Source organism: Marmota flaviventris, chromosome X, assembly GCF_047511675.1.
Source record: "Marmota flaviventris isolate mMarFla1 chromosome X, mMarFla1.hap1, whole genome shotgun sequence".
Classification (NCBI taxonomy): Eukaryota; Metazoa; Chordata; class Mammalia; order Rodentia; family Sciuridae; genus Marmota; species Marmota flaviventris.
Window position 1 is genome coordinate 48,996,832 of NC_092518.1, and position 21,654 is coordinate 49,018,485.

Consider the following 21,654-nt stretch of genomic DNA (forward strand, 5'->3'; position numbering starts at 1 on the left):
ATATCTGCACTGCAAGTGGCACTGTGGAGACCTGGTGTCTTCTGCAGTCTGCTCTGGCTCATACACCTATGGCAATAGCTGGGGCCCTTACTGCCACCCCATGCCATACTCCCTGATCGTAACTTGCTCTCTCTTGCACTCCATGCCACTCCCCTTGTCCACGAACATATTACTCAGACAGCACATTTCAAAGGTATTCCCTTTGATAGTATTTGTTGCTATCTGTATTTGGGGTGAAGATATATAAATTTAATGCCTTATAGAAAAGTAGGCTTAGGTGTGGTCTCTACAAGTATGGCTGCCTGCTGGTTTTTCACCAGCAAGTTAAGATAAGCTGTGCACTTCTAGCTAAGTACTTTGCAGTTTCTTCCACAGCTTAACTTGGTCTGGCTTTCTTTTTTTTTTTTCTATTAGTTCTGAAAATTGTCAGCTTTGTATTTTTCTTTTCCTTCCTTTGCTAAACTTCCCCCAAACCTCCCCTGTTCAGTGTCTACATTTTTTTCTTGTTTTCTGTTCCAACAACCAGAATTTCTGAGTCTCTCCAAAACTCTGACCAGTGTTGTGTCTCAGTGCATTTCTCTCTGATCAGCTGTTGTCTCACAGCAGATTGTAGAGGAGTTAGGATTTTTGGTCAACTTCCACTCCACCATTCCGCCTTTCCCCAACTTAGACTTTTGTTCAATTGATGCAGACTCTTCCGTATAATGGAATTCTCATCTATTTCACTGCTAAAAACATGATCAACTAGCCAGTGCTACATGTCCATGTAAGCCAGAGTATTCTAATTTCTGCTTTGATTTCTTCTAAGAATCATTTTGGTGGGCATTGTGCCCACAAAACCTTTGTCAATTTAGTACTGCCACTTTAACTCTGACACTTGGGGATACAGTTATCCATACGGAATTTAGTTTTCTAAGTTTAATAGTGGCTCTTACCCTTGTAATTTCTGATTTTCAGAGAAAAGTGATCACAGAGCATTTAAAGATATTTCTCACAATTACTATAGTGTAAAAGATCCAAACATTTAGAAATATTAATCAATAGTCCATCTTTACTAAGTTTTTGGATCTTTTACTCTGTAGTATACCAATCCAGGACTGGATTTTTTTTTCATAATCAATAAATGTTATTCACCACATCAATAGACTTAAAAATAAGAACCATATGATCATCTCGATAGATGCGGAAAAAGCATTCGACAAAGTACAGCATCCCTTTATGTTCAAAACTCTAGAAAAACTAGGGATAACAGGAACATACCTCAATATTGTAAAAGCAATCTATGCTAAGCCTCAGGCTAGCATCATTCTGAATGGAGAAAAACTGAAGGCATTCCCTCTAAAATCTGGAACAAGACAGGGATGCCCTCTCTCTCCACTTCTGTTCAACATAGTTCTCGAAACACTGGCCAGAGCAATTAGACAGACGAAAGAAATTAAAGGCATAAAAATAGGAAAAGAAGAACTTAAATTATCACTATTTGCAGATGATATGATTCTATACCTAGCAGACCCAAAAGGCTCTACAAAGAAACTATTAGAGCTAATAAATGAATTCAGCAAAGTGGCAGGATATAAAATCAACACGCATAAATCAAAGGCATTCCTGTATATCAGCGACAAATCCTCTGAAATGGAAATGAGGACAACCACTCCATTCAAAATATCTTCATACCAGTGATTGAACTCAGGGACAGTTAACCACTGAGGCACATCCCCAGCACTTTTTGTATTTTATTTAAAGACAGGGTCTGACTGAGTTCCTTAGGGCCTGCTAAGTTGCTGAGAGTGTCTTTGAACTCATGATCCTCCTGCTTCAGCCTTCTGAGCTGCTGGGACTATAGGCATGTGCCACTGCACACAGCAGAATGGAATTTTAACTTCATTTACCATAGGCTACATTTTGTAGTACATTTTTCTCAACTTTTTAGAGTCATTTGTAACCCCATGAGCTGTAGTACCATAACAATACATTTGGCCCATTCCAACTTGATGTTCCTTTCACCATTGTTCTATATATTTAATATCCATTTATATGTTTATACCTTATATTTTTTCTGTGTAAATTGAAAAACCACAAAGTTTTTTTTAGGAGTTTATTGCATCTAAAGGGTCAAAATTTGTGTCTAACCATTATGGGCCTGCTAGGACTTGGATGTAGTTACAGATCTAAAAGCAATAATGTGATCCTGAGGATAATCATCAGTGTCTTACCCCTGCTTATTCTCAAGGCTTTAGTTGTATTTGATTTCTCTTCCTGTAATATTATGTCTATAAGTGTCCACAGTTCTGCAGTAACTTTGCAGATCAGTCACAATACACCTCCCATCACTCCATTAAATTAAGCAATTTCTAACTCAATTTGCAAAATATTCTACTATTCCTGTCAGTGCTACAAGTCAGGGAAGACCGTAACCAGTCCCTTGGGCTGCCCCAAGACAAACAAGAAGTTTCCAAGCAAATTCTACTCTTTTACTTTCAAACTGAGAGAGGGTGGAATCAATAATCAAATACCTTCCTCCCAACTGCTCTTTTTCCCATGCAATGGGGTGGCTAGGGTGAGCAAAAATGCCATGATAATTCCTAGAAATTTGATTGTGTTCTTTTATAGGTATTTTCCTTGTTGCCATGGTTTCTCAACTAGTTCTGGTTGTCTCAAAATGCTATATTAGTCTACATGTCATTTTTGATACTTTTGTAGGGGAACAAGAATTTAAACCTCCATAGTCTTCCATTTTGCTAACATCACTATCCAATGGTATAAGTTCTTATCATATTTGGCTATTTTTATATTTATTTTATAAGGTTGTGGGCCACCTTGAAAATATTCTAGGTGCCTCAGTTCTACATGTTAAACTGAAGGAAATGAAGTATTCTTTTCAGTGGTGGGTTACAATGAGATCAACAAAGGGACATTATGGAAAGGTATGTTCACTTTTTTCTTTCTTCTTTCTTTCTATAAATAATTTTTGATATTTTTTGCAAGTCATATACTTGAAGACATAGAGAAAATAATAGGAAAAATAAGAAAAAATGAAATATTTAAAGAAAAGCTTTGATTAGTGAGTGCTATTCTGGTATAAGAATATATGATTGTATGATCAAAGAGTAGGCCCATCCCTAATATGGAAGTCAGTTAAGGTTTATGTTTTAACTTTACTGTATATAGGCTAATAGGAGTGTTTTTATAGATTGTGACAGGACCAAATTTGAATCACAGGCCACTTCCTAGTTTTGATATCTGAGGAAAGTTATTTACCTATTCCTCAATAGAGATATAAAATTAGGTAGATACTTATGTTACAGAATTATTATATGGATTAAGAATACTCCTTTTGAATTCTGTGACATGTAGCAGCCTCTCAATAAGAAGAACTCATACATCCCTTACTACTTTAAAAATATAAATAAAAAGTAACTTGTTTTAAAGAAATAGACATTTTTCTTCATATAAACATCTTGGAAATGTCCTAAAAGTTTATGTAAATCTATAAGTGGAGGATGTTTGCCTGAGATATAGGTTAATAATCAGAGTGTTGCATCATAAATAAAGGAAAAGATTAGTAACAAAAACCCCATTCAGGGTCCACTTCCAATCTTTACATTTGGAGTGACCCTTAACATGCATGATGATTATTAAAATTTGTTCCGAAATTTAAAAGACTCAAAAGACATAAAGGGAATAAAAATCTGTTCTTTTCCTAACTATAATATGATGCCTGACACAGAGCCAGTGGTCATAATCACTCACTAATAAGTTATTTCCTCAGAACAGGAAGATTGTATAGTTTGTACCTGAAGCTTTTAATAAGTAAAAGGGATGTGGACATTTTATGATCCATAGTTTTTATTGCAAGGTATTATCTGCCTGTATCTATGTGGGATTGTCTCTGTCTTCTATTCAATTGGTCTTCATGTTTGTTTAGGGGTTAGTACCATTCTATTTTTGTTATTATAACTCTATTTTTTTACTTTTAAATGTATTGTAATGCATTCTACATAACAGTAGAATGCATTTTGACACATGTAGACAAATGGAGCACAACTTCTCATTCTTCTGGCTGTACATGGTACAGAGTCACACTGGTAATGTAATCATACATGTATATAGGTTAATAATGTCCATCTCATTTCACTGTTCTTCCCATCCTCACAACCCTTCCCCTCCCCTCACTCCCCTCTGCACAATCCAAAGTTCCTTCATTCATACCAACCCATGCCCCCAACCATAGATTAGCATCTGCTTATCACATAAAATATTTGGCCTTTGTTTTGGGGAGGGGAATTTGGCTTATTTTGCTTAACATGATATTCTCCAGCTTCATTCATTTACCTGCAAATGTCATAATTTCATTCTTCTTGGAGGCTGAGTAATATTCCACTGTGTATATGTACCACATTTGCTTTATCCATTCATCTGTTGAAGGGCATCTATTTTGGTTCCATAGTTTAGCTATTGTAAATTGAGCTGCTATAAACATTGATGAGGCTGTGTCACTGTAGTATGATGATTTTAAGTTCCTTGGGTATAAAGGAGGAGAAAATATTAACCACATGCACCTCAGATAGGACATATAAAGAACTCAAAAAAGTTAACACCAAAAAAATCAAATAACCCAATCAATAAATGGGCTAAGGAACTGGACAATTCACAGAGGAAGAACAACAAACATGAAAAAAATGTTCATCATCTCTAGCAATTAGAGAAATGCAAATCAAAACCCAGTTAATTTTATTTTAATTGGAGGTATTTTAAACACCATAGTTTTTAAAAATATGTTTTTCAGCAGATTCATTCTCAGATTATAGAAAAGTGATTGATTATGCATGTTGATCTTGTATCCTGCTACTTTACTAAATGTACTTCTAATTCTAGAATTCCTCTGGTGAAGTGTCCTGTGTCACTGAATTATAAGATAATGTCATGGGCAAAGAGAGAAATAGATTTCTTTTTTCCTATTTCTATTCCTTTATTTGCATCTTCTGTTTCTTTTTGGTAGTTTAGATAGGATTTTATCAATTTTGCTTATTCTTTCAAGGAAACAATTTTTTTGTTTATTTATACTTTGTATTATTTTTTAGTCTCAATTTCTTTAATTCAAGCTCTGATTTTAATTATTCCCTGTCTTCTGCTGATTCTGGTGTTTGTTTATTCCTCTTTTTCTATGGCCTTGAAGTCTAAATTTAGATTATTTATTTGGTATCTTTTATTTTTTGATGTAGAAAGTCAGTTCTACAAATTGTCCTCTTATAATTGCTTTCATACTATCCCAGAGATTTTAAAATGTTTTATCACTATTCCCACATGTTTCTAAGAATTTTTTCACTTCTCCCCTAATTTCTTCTACTGTTTATTCATCATTCAATAAGAGTATTATTTAGTTGCCAGATGTTAGAATGTTTTCTAATTTTTATCTTGTTTTTTATTTTTAATTTTGTTCCATTAAATGAATAAATTCTACTTTGTTTTTTCATATGATTTGCATTTGTGATCTAAAATAAGATCCATTTTAGAAATTACATGAGATGGTGAGAAGAAGGTGAATTTAGTCATAGATGGATGAAATATTCTGTAAATGTCTGTTAAGTCCATTTGATTAACAATATTTTCAGTTATGAAGAATCTTTACTTAGTTTATGCCTGGATGACCTATTGCGTGGTGAGAGGGGTGTATTGAAATTACCCAGTATTATAGTATATGGTCCATTTAGTTCTTTATATTGGGAAGGGTTTATGTACATAGATGCATCTTTGGGGGGTGCATGAATATTTATAATCATTTTGTCTTTTTTGGATGATTCCTTTTACCTTTATGATGTGACCATTTTTGTCTCTTTTGATTAATTTTCATTTGAAGTTCACTTTATCTGACATGAGAGTTGCTACCCTGCTTACTTTCACCAAATGTTATCTTTTGCATTTAATCTGCCAATGTCTTTCTGAGGTGAGTCTCTTGCAAACAACCTATTTTTGGATTTTGTTTTTCAATCCAATATGCCAATCTATGCCCTTTGATTGAAGAGTTTAGACCATTTACAGTCAGTGTTATCATACCGAGATAGGTTTTATTTCCTGCCTTTTTGATTTATTTCTAATGGTCAATTCATAATTGATTTTTCTTTAATTAACTATTCTAGTGCAATTCATCCCTATGCTTGTTTTCATTTTTATTTTTTATTCTGCATGAAATATTTTATTGTATATGTTTTGTAGTGCAGACTTAGTGTTTATAATTTTTTTTTATTTGTGTTTCTCACAGGTTTTTCTTTCATCTTTAATTCTGAAGGACAAGTTTTCTGGATGAAGTATTCTTGCTTGACCCCTATTTTCTTTCATTACTGATTTCATTATTATTGCAACCCTCCTAGCTTTAAGATCTCGGCTTTGAAATCTGAATTGATCTGCCTCTAAATTTGACTTGCTGTTTTTCTCTTGTGGCTTTTAAAATTCTAGCCTGATTCTGTATATTAGGCATTTTCTTTAAAATGTGTCTTAGAGACCATGTTTTTTGAACTTGCCTATTTTCAGTTCCACACGGATATTATATTTGGATTCAAATCTCATTCCTACAATTTGAAAAAATTCTGGTATTTCATTGAAAAGGTTGTGCATTTCTTTAGTTTTTATTTTAGAGCCATATCTACACCAATGATTCTTAAATTTTGTCTCTTGATATTATCACGGATTTCTTGCATATTTTGTTCATGGTCTCTTAGCATCTTTTCTATATTGTCAGCTTTATTTTCAGGATTATATTCTTTTTCTTCAAGTCCTGAAAATCTAGCTTCAAAGTGGTCTCATATATTGGTGATGCTATCTATTGATTTTTTAAATTTGATTGAGTTTTCCTCTTTTGTTCTTTTTCATCATATCTCTTTATTTAAATAAATGTTTCACTTCCTGTCTTTTCTCTCTAATTTTTATCCTTACATCTTTTTTTTAGCTCATTGCACAAGTTATCTATGAACTTTCTAAATTTTTTATCTGACATTTCCTCTACTATGTTGTCATTGGAGTCAATTGTCTCTGTGTTCTTCTCAATTTGGGTCATTTTGTTGCTTTTTCATGCTGCTTGTATGTCTTCCCATCTGTTGGGATGCTTATTGCTTCTTCTTTTTTTCAATGGACTATTTTATGTACTTATTTATCTTCAGTTGCCTCATCTTTGGTGAATATCTAAGTATAGGTACTTTAACTCAATGTGTGTCCTCTGCTATCCCCATTATCACCACCATTTTGAAAGAAGCTACTGACCCCTGTTTAGCACAAACACTTCAGAACAAAGTCACATACTATATAACCATATGGAAAAAAAATGATGGTTCTGTTCTTCACAATTCCATTCTCCCAGGTATAAACTTTATGTAACAAAGTTCTTGACAAAGAAATCAGCGATGATGCTGTAACTGGGAGTACTATTTTCTTTTATGCATTTCTTTCTTTCAAAATCCTAGGATTTCAAAATATTTTACTTTGTGCACAGAATCAGAGTTGTGTTTTCTGGGCTAGTCTCCTGAATACATTTTTGTCTTAATCACATGATTTTAGAATTATGTTCTATTTTGAGTAATATGTAAATATTATACATATTAATGGGATGTAGTTTGATATCTAAATACATGCTTATAGTATGAATTGATAAAATCCAGCCTTCCTTCATTCATCCTTCCCACAATACATCCCAATCTCTAATAATCACTACTCTACATTCATTAAATCTTTTTAATTACTACCACATAGGAAAGAGAATATGTAGTATTTGTCTTCCTGTTTCTGGCTTACTTCAAATAACATAACTTCCTTTAGTTCAATTCATTTTCTTGCAAATAGCAGAATTTTTTTTCTTCTTTAATGCTGAATAATATTTCAGTCTGTTTATGTGTATATACATTTGTGAATATACATATATATTTATACACTTATTGATTCATCCATTGATGGATTACTAGGTTGATTCCATATCTTAACTATTGTGAACAGTGTAAAAATAAACATGGGCATATGATCTCCTTGATATGATGATTTTCTTTACTTTGATTATGTATCCAAAAGTGGGATAGTTGGATCAATGTGGTACATCTATTGCTAGTTTTTTTTTTTTGAGTAGCATCCATAATACTTGTATAAATTTACATTCCCATCAACAGTGTATAAGCATTCCTTTTTTTTCCTACATCCTGGCTAACATTTGTTTTTGTTGTTGTTGTTGTTTGGTAATAACAATCTAACTATGGAAATAGGATATCACATTATAATTTAGATTCACATTTCTCTGATGGCTAATGATATTGTCTATTTGTTCATTAACTCTATTTTTACAGAAAATATTCTTGTGTTTTCTTCCTTACCTAAATCTCAGGAACCTGTAAAATTTGTTTATCTCCTTGGTGACCATGGAAAACCAATTATTCCTCTTTGGGAATTTATCAAATGGTGCTTGGATCTGTCCGTATACACTATTCCTTCCATTGGTATGCAAATCATCTTCTTTGATTTACTTGTTTGATATATAAAGGGAAGAGAAGATCATTCTACCAAATATATTGTAATGAGAACCACTCCCAATATTTGAGGAAAGATGCAACATATGGATAACTTTATCCACACTCACCATATTCTAGTTTATATTTATGTACCAAAAACTGTCCTGTGTATTATATGCCATTCATTTGCTGCAAATTTATTCTGATGACCATTTTACTGGATCAGAAACCATACATAATGCATTAGCCTACATCACTACCAAGTTAAGTAGTGCTCTTCAAACACTTGTATAACAATTTCTAAATCTGGTGAGAATTTTCTGTATTTTGCATTTCAATATCTAAATGTAAAATTTGTACAATATATTTGACCCTAGAAATAATCCCACTCAATGATATTTTGATGAATCAACTTATAAAATAGTAATCACTGCTCTTGTACAATAAGTTCAGTTCAAAAGCTCACCAAATTAGCATGGTTAATGCACACTTACTGAACAATTGATGATTTCTGTTATTATAAAAAAATGTACATTGAGTACCTAATGTGTACTTCTGGCATGATATATATGCCATCCCTTTAAATATTCAAGGGAGTTGGATATTGCAGGTATGCTCATTCTTTATATTGAGAAAAATGAAGTGAATAGAAATTATTTGAATTACATCAAGATGACATTTAATCATAACTTTTTCAAAGAGTAGCTTGCTTTATTCTCATTAAGTTATTTATACTGTCAGTTTTTTATTGTTCTACTCTACAAAATAAGATTAATAAAATTATGTGCTATCTTTGTAATTGAGTTGATTAAGTGAAATGCTTTTCATTTTATGTGTTCCCAATTGAATAACATGGTGTACACAAAGCATCTGAGATATACCCAATTCTGAAGGTACTAGAAATTTCTCATTTATTATGGAAGTTGGAAACATGGATCTGAGAACCCAGTAAATATTGAATAAATAGAAACTCTTCATTATTTTTATAAACACATAGTTCTACTTCTGAAGTCCCTATTACCAGAAAGTTTTCTATTGTGCCTTTAATGGCTATGTTATTTTGATAGAAACAGAAGAAATCCTAATAAAAAGATCATTTAAAGTACATATTCAAATATTATTTGACAGAGTTAAGTTTTTTCCAAAAAATCTTGATGGCATGGTAGTCACTAATATTCTCTTCCTTATATGTAGCCATGACAATTCATTTGAGGGAAAGTAGTACACTGACATCAAATATTTAAATAAATCTTGAATTGTCTTATGCTAGCTTAATCGAAACAAAAAAAAAATCATGTTTTATCTTCCTAAATAATGTAAAGGACCGTTTGCATTGGAGACATATCCAGGCTATTATTTGTCATGAAAGAAAACAAAAGCAAAGCAAAATGGAAACAACAGTGAATTTTTCATAACTTACTCTAGTATTATAACAAGAGACAAAACCTTCAGATGTGGGGGTCTTCTCACTATTCTGGGATCTCTGAACAGATGTATTCAACAGTTTGTGGACTCCAATGATAAGATAGGGTGAGAGAGGGGGACTCTGGGTAGAAAGCTTCTGAGTATTGTATCAGAATGGGTAAAAGTGTCATCAAGGTTTCTCCCTCCTCCCCAGGGCTGGCAAGTCATGAAGTAGGACTATGTCAAAGACCTCATGTAAATAGATCAAAAAATTCATGAGCCTTTGCTTAGTAATAAAAAGATGCGTAAGACCATGACTTACCAAAGGAGTCTGAGACTGACTGCTACATCTTTTACATAGTGCAGTGCATTAATTATGCACCATGTCTGGTGAAGCTTGCCAGATAAAGCCTTTGTAATTGTTTATGGTTTGGCCTGAAAATTGTACATATCATTTTGCACTGGAGCTGGACTACAGTAAAACTATCATACACTATATATGATTTTTTTCATGAAGATGAACAATACAGCAAGATTTATAATAAGTTATTTGGAAACACCCCAGTGATGTAATAACAGAGGAATAGGAAATAAATTATCTTTAATGAATATGATGGAATTATTTTAAGTCATTTAAAGCCAAGTTTATGAAAGTGTGTAAATACCAAAGGTGTTTTTGTATGTTATAATGGTGATTATAAGAAGTAAAACTTTTCACATATAGTATGAACTGTATTATAAGATTTAATAGAGAATCTTCCTGCCGTCGCATTCGGATCTCGCTGCTCTATCCTCCCGGGCATGTTCCTTCTTTCAGTTCCCGACCAGCAAAGAAAACAAATACATATTTCCTTGTCCCGAACATACATTGAGGCGAGCAAAAATAAATTAAAATAAATTCTAGCCATGAGGGAAATTGTGCACATCCAGGCCCATCAGTGGGGCAACCAGTTCAGGGCCAAATTCTGGGAGGTGATCAGTGATGAACACGGCATCGACCCCACAGTAATCTACTATGGGCACAGTGACCTGCAGCTGGACCGCATCTCCGTGTATTACAATGAAGCCACAGGTGGCAAATATGTTCCTCGTGCAATCCTGGTGGATCTAGAACCTGGGACTATGGACTCTGTTCCCTCAGGTCCTTTTGGCTAGATCTTCAGACCAGACAACTTTGTTTTTAGTCAGTCTGGGGCAGGTAACAACTATACAGAAGGGGCTGAGCTGGTTGACTCAGTCCTGGCTGTGGTGCAGAAGGAGTCAGAGAGCTATGACTGCCTGCAGGGCTTCCAACTGACCCACTCTCTGGGAGGGGGCACAGGCTCTGGAATTGGCAGGCACCCTGCTCATTAGCAAGATCCGGGAAGAGTATCCTGACCGCATCGTGAACACCTTCAGTGTAGTACCCTCACCGAAAGTGTCCGATACTGTGTTTGAGCCCTACAATGCCACCCTCTCCGTCCATCAGTTGGTAGAGAACACTGATGAGACCTGCTGCATTGACAACGAGGCCCTTTATGAAATCTGCTTCCGTACCCTCAAGCTGACCACACCAACCTACGGAGACCTGAACCACTTCGTCTCAGCCACCATGAGTGGTGTCACTACCTGCCTCCACTTCCCTGGCCAGATCAATGCTGACCTCCGCAAGTTGGCAGTCAACATGGTGCCCTTCCTGCATCTCCATTTCTTCGTGCCTGGCTTTGCCCCTCTTACCAGCTGGGGAAGCCAGCAATATCCGGCCCTCACTGTGCATGAACTCACCCAGCTGGTCTTTGATGTGAAGAATATGATGGCTGCCTGTGACCCCCGCCATGGTCGGTATCTAACCATGGCTGCAGTCTTCCGTGGACGGATGTCCATGAAGGAGGTAGATGAGCAGATGCTGAATGTGCAGAACAAGAATTGCAGCTACTGCGTGGAATGGATCCCCAACAATGTGAAGACCCCTGTCCCACTTCTTGGCCTCAAGATGACCTTTATTGGCAATAGCACAGCCATCCAGGAGCTCTTCAAGCGCATCTCAGAGCAGTTCACTGCCATGTTCCACTGAAAGGCCTTCTTCCATTGGTACACAGGTGAGGGTATGGACGAGATGGAGTTCACCAAGGCTGAGAGCAACATGAACGACCTTGTCTCCGAGTACCAGCAGTACCAGGATACCACTGCAGAAGAGGAAGAGAATTTTGGTAAGGAGGCTAAAGAGGAAGCCTAAGGCAGCTCCCCCATCACCTCAGGCTTCTCAGTTCCCCAGCCTTCTGCTGCCCCTTTCTTCAGAATTTGTGTTAACTGCCTTTTTTCCTTTTGGGAGGCATGCAGAACAGTGCCTGGCCCATATTAGGTGCTCAATAAATATTTGTTTCTTGAATGTCTCCTCTTTCCACTCTGGCAAACTTAAATTTCTTCCATGCTGGATTACCCTGCATTTCTTTCTGGTACCTATTTTTCACATCTGTCCATTTAATATCTTCTGTTTCCAAAATGATTCTCCCAAGAAGCTGGATTGTGTCCAGATCCCATTTAGAACTAGCCAGTTGCTTTTAGTGGCCACCATCCAAAGGCAAAATAGTACCAGGTAGAAGGTAGCAGCAGGTAGAAATCACTTGTGATGAGGATGGGATTTTTCATTTTAGGACAGTTTTTTTAAAGAGAGGAATCTATGCTTTTACAATCATTTTTAGGCACTTCCATGTTCCATCTCTCAGCTTCAGGAGAGGTGTTAACAGTATTATTTCCATTTGCAGCCTCCCTCTCAGCTGTCCCATGTTGTGCTCTCTATTTGGAGGAATCTGCCCCACTCTAAGAGGTGAATCCTTCCTCTTTCTGCTTTACCTTTCTCACAGTGCACTTCAAAAAGGAGAAGGCCAACCTTGGTCCTGAAGCTTCCATTATTTCCCTCCCCAAACAACCCCTACTTTTCAACCCCCTCCAAAAAGTAACATGTCTGATATGTGCAAAGGTATGTACCACCTAAATGTGAGTCACTCCAGAGGAGGGGCAACAAAACCCTTTTATAAAGAACATCTCATTTCGTTTGCTATTGCTTTTTCCTTCCTACTGTTGATTTTGTCCTATCCTACACTTCAGATTTCTAATTTGTGTTGAACTTGCTGCTTTTTTTTCATATTGAAAAGATGACATAGCCCCAAGAGCCAAAAATAAATGGGAATTGGAAAAAAAAAGATTTAATAATTGCACTTAGTACAATTATTACATGAAGTGAAATAATATGCTTATAAATGTTTCACGTGAAAATTATATTTCTGTTTGTGTTTTCATATATGAAATTTATCTGATTTTCTGTGACTTATTTGTTCTTTTCATAATGGAGAAAAAATGTTTTTTAAAATATTAAACTTTATCTTGAAACAGAGAAATATTTAATGTTAAATGCTAAGTATTTTAACATTTATTATGCACTTACAGGGCACTTAATTTGCATGTATGTGTATGAAATTTTATGAAATAACTAAAAACTTGAACATATATTGGATTCAATTCTTTCAAATAAAATTCTCTTATGAAGTATTGCTACGAGTTTTGTGAGTGAAGATTTTTAATACAATATTGAGCTTTTTTCTTTTTTATTGAATCCTAAATATACATAACACCATGATTCACTTTTTTTTTTTTTTATTGTTTCTTTTGAGTTAAACATGACAATAAGATTAATTTTGACATAATTATAAAATAATGGAAAATAATTTGGTCTAATTCAGTCACTGGTACACCCCCTTACATTCCCTTCCTCCCTCCATCATTCACTTCCCTCTATTCTACTGGATTTTTAATTATTTTTTATAGTTCTTTATTCTTTTATTTATTTTTAAGACATTTCTAAAAGCATTTATTTTTATTTTTATTTTTTATTTTACTTTTTTTGTTTCATTGATATCATTTTTTAAAAAAATACATGACAGTGGAATGCATTACAATTCTTATTACATATATAGAGTACACTTATTCATATCTTTGTATATAGAGTATGTTCATGTCAATTCATGCCTTTATACATATACTTTCTTTTTTTGTATTACAATTCTTATTACACATATATATCATAATTTTTCATATCTCTGTTTATATAGAGAATATGTTGACACCCAACTACCCTGCCCCCGCCCTTTTGCTCCTACCCCTCTTCTATATCTAGAATTAATATAATTCTCCCATGCTCCCCCTCCCTACCTCACTATGAGTGAGCCTCCTTATATCAGAGAAAACATTCAGTATTTGTTTTTTTGGGGATTGGCTAACTTCACTTAGCATTATCTTCTCCAGTGCCATCCATTTACCTGCAAATGCCATGATTTTATTCTCTTTCAATGCTGAGTAAAATTCCATTGTGTATATATGCCACAATTTTTTTTTTCGTTTATCCACTGAAGGGCATCTAGGTTGGCTCCACAATTTAGCTATTGTGAATTGTGCTGCTGTAAACATTGATGTGGCTGTGTCCCTGTAGCAGGCTGTTTTTAAGTCCTTTGGGTATAGTTTGAGGAGAGGGATAGCTGGGTCAAATGGTGGTTGCATTTCCAGATTTCCAAAGAATCTCCATACTGCTTTCCATATTGGCTGTACCAAATTGCAGTCCAACTAGCAATGTATGAGTGTATCTCCCCCCCCCCCACCCCGCCCATCCTCTCCAACTTATTGTTGTTTGTCTTTATAGTAGCTGCAATTCTGATTGGAGTAAGATGATATCTTAGAGTAGTTTTGATTTGCATTTCTCTGATTGCTAGAGATGATGAGCATTTTTTTCATATATTTGTTGACTGATTGTATGTTCTCTTCTTAGAAGTGTCTATTCAGGTCCTTGGTCCATTTGTTGATTGGGTTATCATTATTATTTTTTTTGCTTAGCTTTTTGAGTTATTTAGTGACCCTATAGATTAGTGCTCTACCTGATTGTGAGGGGTAAAAATTTGTTCCCAGGATATGGGCTCTCTGTTCACCTCAGATTGTTTCTTTTGCTGAGAAGAATTTTTTAGTGTGATTTCATTCAATTTATTGATTCTGGGTTTTAATTCTTGTACTATAGGAGTCTTATTAGGGAAGTTGGGGTCTAATCCCACATGATGAAGATTAGGACCTACTTTTTCATCTACTAAACACAGAGTCTCTGGTTTAATTCCTAGGTCCTTGATCCATTTTTAGTTAAGTTTTGTGCATGGTGAGAGTAAGGGGTTTAATTGTATTTTGTTACATATGGATTTCCAGTTTCCCAGCACCCTTTATTGAAGATGCTATCTTTTCTCCAGTGCGTGTTTTTGGCACCTTTGTCTAATATAAAATAACTGTAGGCTTGTGGGTTTCTCTGGGTCCTCTATTCTGTACCATTGGTCTACCAGTCTGTATTGGTGTCAATACCATGATGTTTCTGTTACTATTGCAATATAGTATAGTTTAAGGTCTGGTATAGAGATGCCTTCTGCTTCACTCTTTGTGTTGAAAATTGCTTTAGCTATGCCGGGTCTCTTATTTTTCCAGATGAATTTCACGATTGCTATTCCTATTTCTATGAGGAATGCCATTGGGATTTTGATCGGAATTCCATTAAATCTGTATAGTGCTTTTGGTAGTATGGTCATTTTGATAATATTAATTCTGCCTATACAAGTGCAAGGTAGATCTTCTAACATCTTCTTTGATTTTTTTTGTTAAGGGTTCTGTAGTTTTCATTGTAGAGATCTTTCATCTCTTTTGTTAAGTTGATTCCTAAGTTTCTTTTTTTTGAGATTATTGTGAATGGGGTAGTATTCCTCATTTCTTTCTCAGAAGCTTTGTCACTGATATATAGATATGCCTTTAATTTATGGGTATTGATTTTATATCCTGCTACTTTGCTGAATTCATTTACTAGTTCTAGAAGTTTTCTGGTGGAGATTTTTGGGTCTTCTAGGTACAGAATCATATCATCAGCATATAGTTCTAGTTTAAGTTCTTCTTTTCCTATACATATCCTTTAATTTCTTTCATCTGTCTAATTGCTCTGGGCAGTGTTTCAAGAACTATGTTAAATAGAAGTGGTGAAAGAGGGCATCCCTGTCTTGTTACAGTTTTTATAGGGATTGCCTTCAAATTTTCTCCATTTAGAATGATGTTGGCCTGAAGCTTGGTGTAGATAGCCTTTATGATATTGAGATATGTTCCTGTTATCCCTAAGTTTTCTAGTGTTTTGAACATAAAGTGGTGCTGTATTTTGTTAAATGTTTTTTTTCTGCATCTATTGGGATGATCATATGATTCTTATCTTTAAGTCTATTGACATGATAAATTGCATTTATTGATTTCAATATGTTGAAACAACCTTGCATCCCTGGGATGAATTCCACTTGATCATAGGGTGCAATATTTTTGGTATGTTTTTATATTCAATTTGCCAGAATTTTATTGAGAATTTTTGCATCCATGATCATTAGATATATTGGTCTGAAGTTTTCTATCTTTTATGTGTCTTTTCCTGGTTTGGAGATCAGGACGATATTGGCCTCATAGAATGAGTTTGGATTTACTGCCTCTTTTTCTATTTCGTGAAATAAATTGAAGGGTATTGGTATTAGTTCTTCTTTAAAGGTCTTGAAGAACCCGGCTGTGTATTCATCCAGTCCTTCTTGGTTGGTAAGATTTGATGGTTTCTTCCATTTCTTCACTTAATATTGTCTGTTTAAACTGTGTATATCTTCCTGACTCAAACTGGGCAAATCGTATGATTTAAGAAATTTGTCGATGCCTTCAATGGCTTCTATTTTATTGGAGTATAAGATTTTAAAGTAATTTCTAAATATCTTCTGTATTTCTGTAGTGTCTGTTGTGATATTAGCTTTTTTTTCACATATGCTGGTGATTTGAGTTCTCTCTCCTCTTCATTAATGTGTCTAAGAGTCTGTCAATTTTATTTATTTTTTCAAAGAACCAACTTTTAGTTTTGTCAATTTTTAAAAATATTTCTTTTGTTTTGATTCCATTGATTTCAGCTCTAATTTTAATTATTTTTCCCTTTCTATTGTTTTTACTGCTGCTTTTTTCTTCTTTTTCTGGGGCTTTGAGATATAGCATGAGGTCATTTATTTGTTGACTTTTTTCTTCTCTTAAGGAATTAACTCCATGCAATGGATTTTCCTCTTAATGCTGTGTTCATGGTTTCCCAGAGATTTCGATATGTTGTGTCTATGTTCTCATTTACCTCTAAGAATTTTTTAATCTCCTCCTTGATGTCTTCTGTAACCCATTGTTCATTCGGTAGTATATTGTTTAGTCTCCAGGTGATGGAGAAATTTTTGTTTTTATTCTGTTGTAGATTTCAAATATCATTCCATTATGATCTGATAAAATGCATGGCAGTATCTCTACTTGTTGTATTTGCTAAGAGTTGCTTTGAGGCATAGTATATGGTCTATTTTAGAGAAGGATCCATGTGATACTGAGAAAAAAGTGTATCTGCTTGATGCAGGTTGAAATATTCCATATATGTCAGTTAAGTCTAAGTTATTGATTGTATTATTGAGTTTTATACTTTCTTCATTCAACTTTTGTTTGGAAGATATATCCAGTGGTGAGAGAGGTGTGTTAAAGCCACCCACGAATATTCTGTGGTGGTCAATTTGACTCTTGAACTTGAGCAGAGTTTTTTTGATGAACATAGCTGTACCATTGTTTGAGGCATATATATTTATGATTGTTATGTCTTGTTGGTGTATGGTTCCCTTGAGCTGTATGTAATGTCCATCTTTGTCCTTTTTAATTAACTTTGATTGATGTCTACTTTATTTGATGTGAGTATGGGAACCCCTGCTTGCTTCTGCAGTTCATGTGAGTGGTATTATTTTCCCCAACCTTTCACCTTCAGTCTGTGTATGTCTTTTTCTATCAGATGAGTTTCCTGGAGGCAGCATATTTTTGGGTCTTTTTAAAATTCTATCTACCAGCCTATGTTTTTTGATTGGTGACTTTTGGCCACTAACCTTTAGAGTTACTATTAAGATATGGTTTGCATTTCCAGCCATATTTGTTTATTTATTATTTGTTATTTTACTTAAATTGGCTTGTTTCTTTCATTAGGTTTTCCTTTACTGTATCCTCTGCTGAATTTAATTGCTGTTTTTCATTTTATCTTCATGAAATATTTTGCCAAGGAGGATTTGTAGTGCTGGTTTTCTAACTATAAATTCTTTTAACTTTTGTTTATCGTGGGAGGATTTTATTTCATCTTCAAATCTAATGCTTAATTTTGCTGGATACCAGATTCTTTGTTGGCACCGTTATTTTTCAGAGCTTGATATATGTTGTTCCATTATCTTCTAGCTTTCAGGGTCTGTGTTGAAAAATCTGCCATTATCCTAATTGTTTTTCTCTATATATAAAATCTCTCTTTATTCTGTATGCTGGGCATATTCCTTATAATGTGCCTTGGTATAGATCTGTTGTGTTTCTGTACATTCAGTGTCTGGTAGGCTTCTTGAATTTGGATTTCCAATTCATTCTTTATATTTGGAAAGTTTTCTGATATTATTTCATTGAATAGATTGCTCATTCCTTTGGTTTGGACTTCTATGCCTTCCTCTATCCCAATAAGTCTTAAATTTTTCCTTTTTATGCTATCCCATATTTTTCAATATTTTGCTCATGGTTTCTTATCATTATCACTGTGTTCTATGATTTTTCAAGATGATTTATTTTATCTTCATTGTCTGATGTCCTATGTTCTAAGTGGTATACTCTGTTGGTGATGCTTTCATTTGAGTTTTTAATTTGGTTTATTATATCTTTCATTTCAAGGATTTCTGTTCATTTATTTTTTTAGAACCTTTATCTCCCCTTTGAGGTGATCTTTTGCTTCTTGGATTTGTTTATGTAGTTCATTGTCAAAGTGATCTTTCACTGCCTGTATTTGTTCTCTTATTGCCGCAGTCTGGCTGGGCACAAAGTAACTGAGCCACCATGAGGTACTTGTAGGTTCAAACAGGAACTCCTTTATTGCCTGAACTCTCGCGAATGCCACCCACGAGGACCTTCCAGAAACACCACAGAGCAACCGGAACCTTCTCCACTGGAACTTAACCAACCAACATGAACTCTCCAGGAATCCCCATGAGAGCTCAACCAGAACTCAATGGGAACTCCACGAGAACTCAAAAGTAGCGGGTGCCCGTGGGAGCAGGAGCTGCCCTATTGCCGGACAGCAGAGGTCTAATATACAACTGAATACACAGCCTGTTTCAATCGAGCATCTTCCATTCACAGCAATTATACACAGCTTAACTTAATTATCATCATCTTAATGGCTCGCTGGCGTCACCTCTCAACCACTCCTTCTGGCAAAAATACCAGGCGTCATCCTGACTTGGCTGTGGCTCTCAACATCTCCCCCCTTCTGTTTAATTAAACAACAAGCATGTGGCTTACGGACCATGCCTGTCTTAGGTTGTCCAATACTACATATGGTCCTTACCTGTCATCGGATGAGCTGACCTCAAGGTGGCAGCCTCCTGTCTTAGGTTGGTACCATTGCAATTGGATCTTACCTGTCATTGACTACCAGCCCAGCATACAGCCATACTTGTGGATAGGCCTTTGTACCAGTGGGGGGGTGAGGTTCTTTGTCTCACCTCTGTTGGCCCCCAAATATTAGTTGAACGACCATCACAAGCAGAAGGGAGGAGGATACAAAAATGCCTCAACACCAATCCAATTGACAGCTCCTTTTGGAAAAATTGTACCATCGATGACAACATCAGCAAAGATACCCCAGCACTACCACAATTCGCTGCACCAACAGATAGTTCACAATGCATACAAGTGAAATATAGTCCAGGCAAGTTCTGCAAGCAGTTCAAAGGAGAGGAATCCATCAATATATCCATTTCCTCCCAAAGCAAATCGACTTCTTGATTGAGCATCACTTGTTGAGTTACATTATTCATTGATGCATCAGTTTATACAGTTTGTTGTGATAGCTATCGCAGAAGCTGTAGTTTGGTTTTATCTTTTTCTTCACTGGCACTGGGAAGAAGATAGGAATTTTGACAATGATGGCTAAAAAATTAGGTAACATTCCAGCAGGCACTAAAAGAAAGCAATTTTCTAAACAATTTAGTATCCTGAATAGAATTAGATATAATGAAAAGGAAAGGTGAAAGTACACAAACAGATCTGTTAACCTCCTTTTTTGTTCACATATTAAAATAATCCTCAACAGCTGTTTACCCAATTTAAATTAAACCATTTAAATCACGTAAATAATAAAAAAAATTGGATCCATTTTTTATGAGTACTCCTCATATATGATATATTGGCATACTCACATACAGACATACAACACAAAACACAAGTGTGCACACATAACATACAACACATAAGACAAAAGTAAAGGCCTTGTAGCTTTTCACAGGTGAAATCTCTATTGCAATGTTTAAAAACTCCACAGCCAAAAAATAGAACTAATCAGAAAAACATTAACCTAGGTGTGTATGAGCTCAAAAAATAAAATAGAAATTCATGATGTGGAAAAGGGCAATAATAAAATAGATATTGAATATTGAAAAAGCATTCTGGTTACCACCAGGGTTTGACTCTTCTTTTGATATCTCATTCTTCTTCCTGTAACTTGCATATGGGTCTGAAGGTATTCCCACAAGCAAGTCCCAAGGTTTTTTTTTTTACATTTGAAATAGGCTTTAATTGTGTTCATTATTCATTAGCCTCCAGATGTGGGAGCATCACTGTCACAGATTTAAGGATATCAGCTGTTATGGATTTGAGCAAGTCATCTTCTTTTTGGTCTGTAGAAATCGCTTTAGTTAGTCTCTCTGGAATCCAAATCGGCTGCTGTTCTCCCTGTGGAAACATACAAACAGACCCTCGACTCCAGACAATCACTGGGTTAGGACCTTTCCATTGTCCTGTTAGAATATCCTTCCAAAGTACCTTAGGCTTATGTACATTTCTTGGACATATATGCCTTTCCGCAGCATTAAGCCCTGATGAATCCAAATTTTAAAAGTTTAAAGTATTGATTTTATATCCTGCCACTTTGCTGAATTCATTTATTAACTCTAGCAGTTTCTTTGTAGACCCTTTTGGGTCTGTTAAATATATTATCATGTCAACCGCAAATAGCAGTAATTTAAGTTCTTCTTTTCCTATTTTTATGCCTTTAATTTCTTTTGTCTGTCTAATTGCTCTGGCTAGTATTTCAAGAACTAAATTGACTAGAAGTGGTGATAGAGGGCATCCCTGTCTTGTTCCAGATTTTAGAGGGAATGCCTTCAGGTTTTCTCCATTTAGGATGATGCTAGCCTGAGGTTTAGCATATATAGCTTTTACAATGTTGAGGTAAGTTCCTGTTATCCCTGGTTTTTCTAGTGTTTTGAACATAAAGGGATGCTGTACTGTGTCGAATGCTTTTTCTGCATCTATCGAGATGATCATATGGTTCTTATCTCTAAGTCTATTGATGTGGTGAATAGCATTTATTGATTTCCGTATATTGAACCATACTTGCATCATAGGGATGAATCCTACTTGATCATGGTGCACAATTTTTTTGATATGCTTTTGTATTTGATTCGCCAGGATTTTATTGAGAATTTTTGCATCCAAGTTCATTAGAGATATTGGTCTGTAGTTTTCTTTCTTTGAAGTGTCTTTGTCTGGTTTCGGGATCAGGGTGATGTTGGCCTCATAGAATGAATTTGGAAGAGCTGCTTCTTTTTCTATTTCTTGAAATAGCTTGAAAAGTATTGGTATTAATTCTTCTTTGAAGGTT

General features: G+C 35.1%; 1 pseudogene; it reads left to right on the top strand.

Annotated features, from left to right (window-relative positions):
- Positions 1-10,793: 10,793 nt before the first annotated feature.
- LOC114084628 (tubulin beta chain pseudogene) lies at positions 10,794-12,102 on the top strand (annotated as a pseudogene).
- The last annotated feature ends 9,552 nt before the right edge of the window (positions 12,103-21,654 follow it).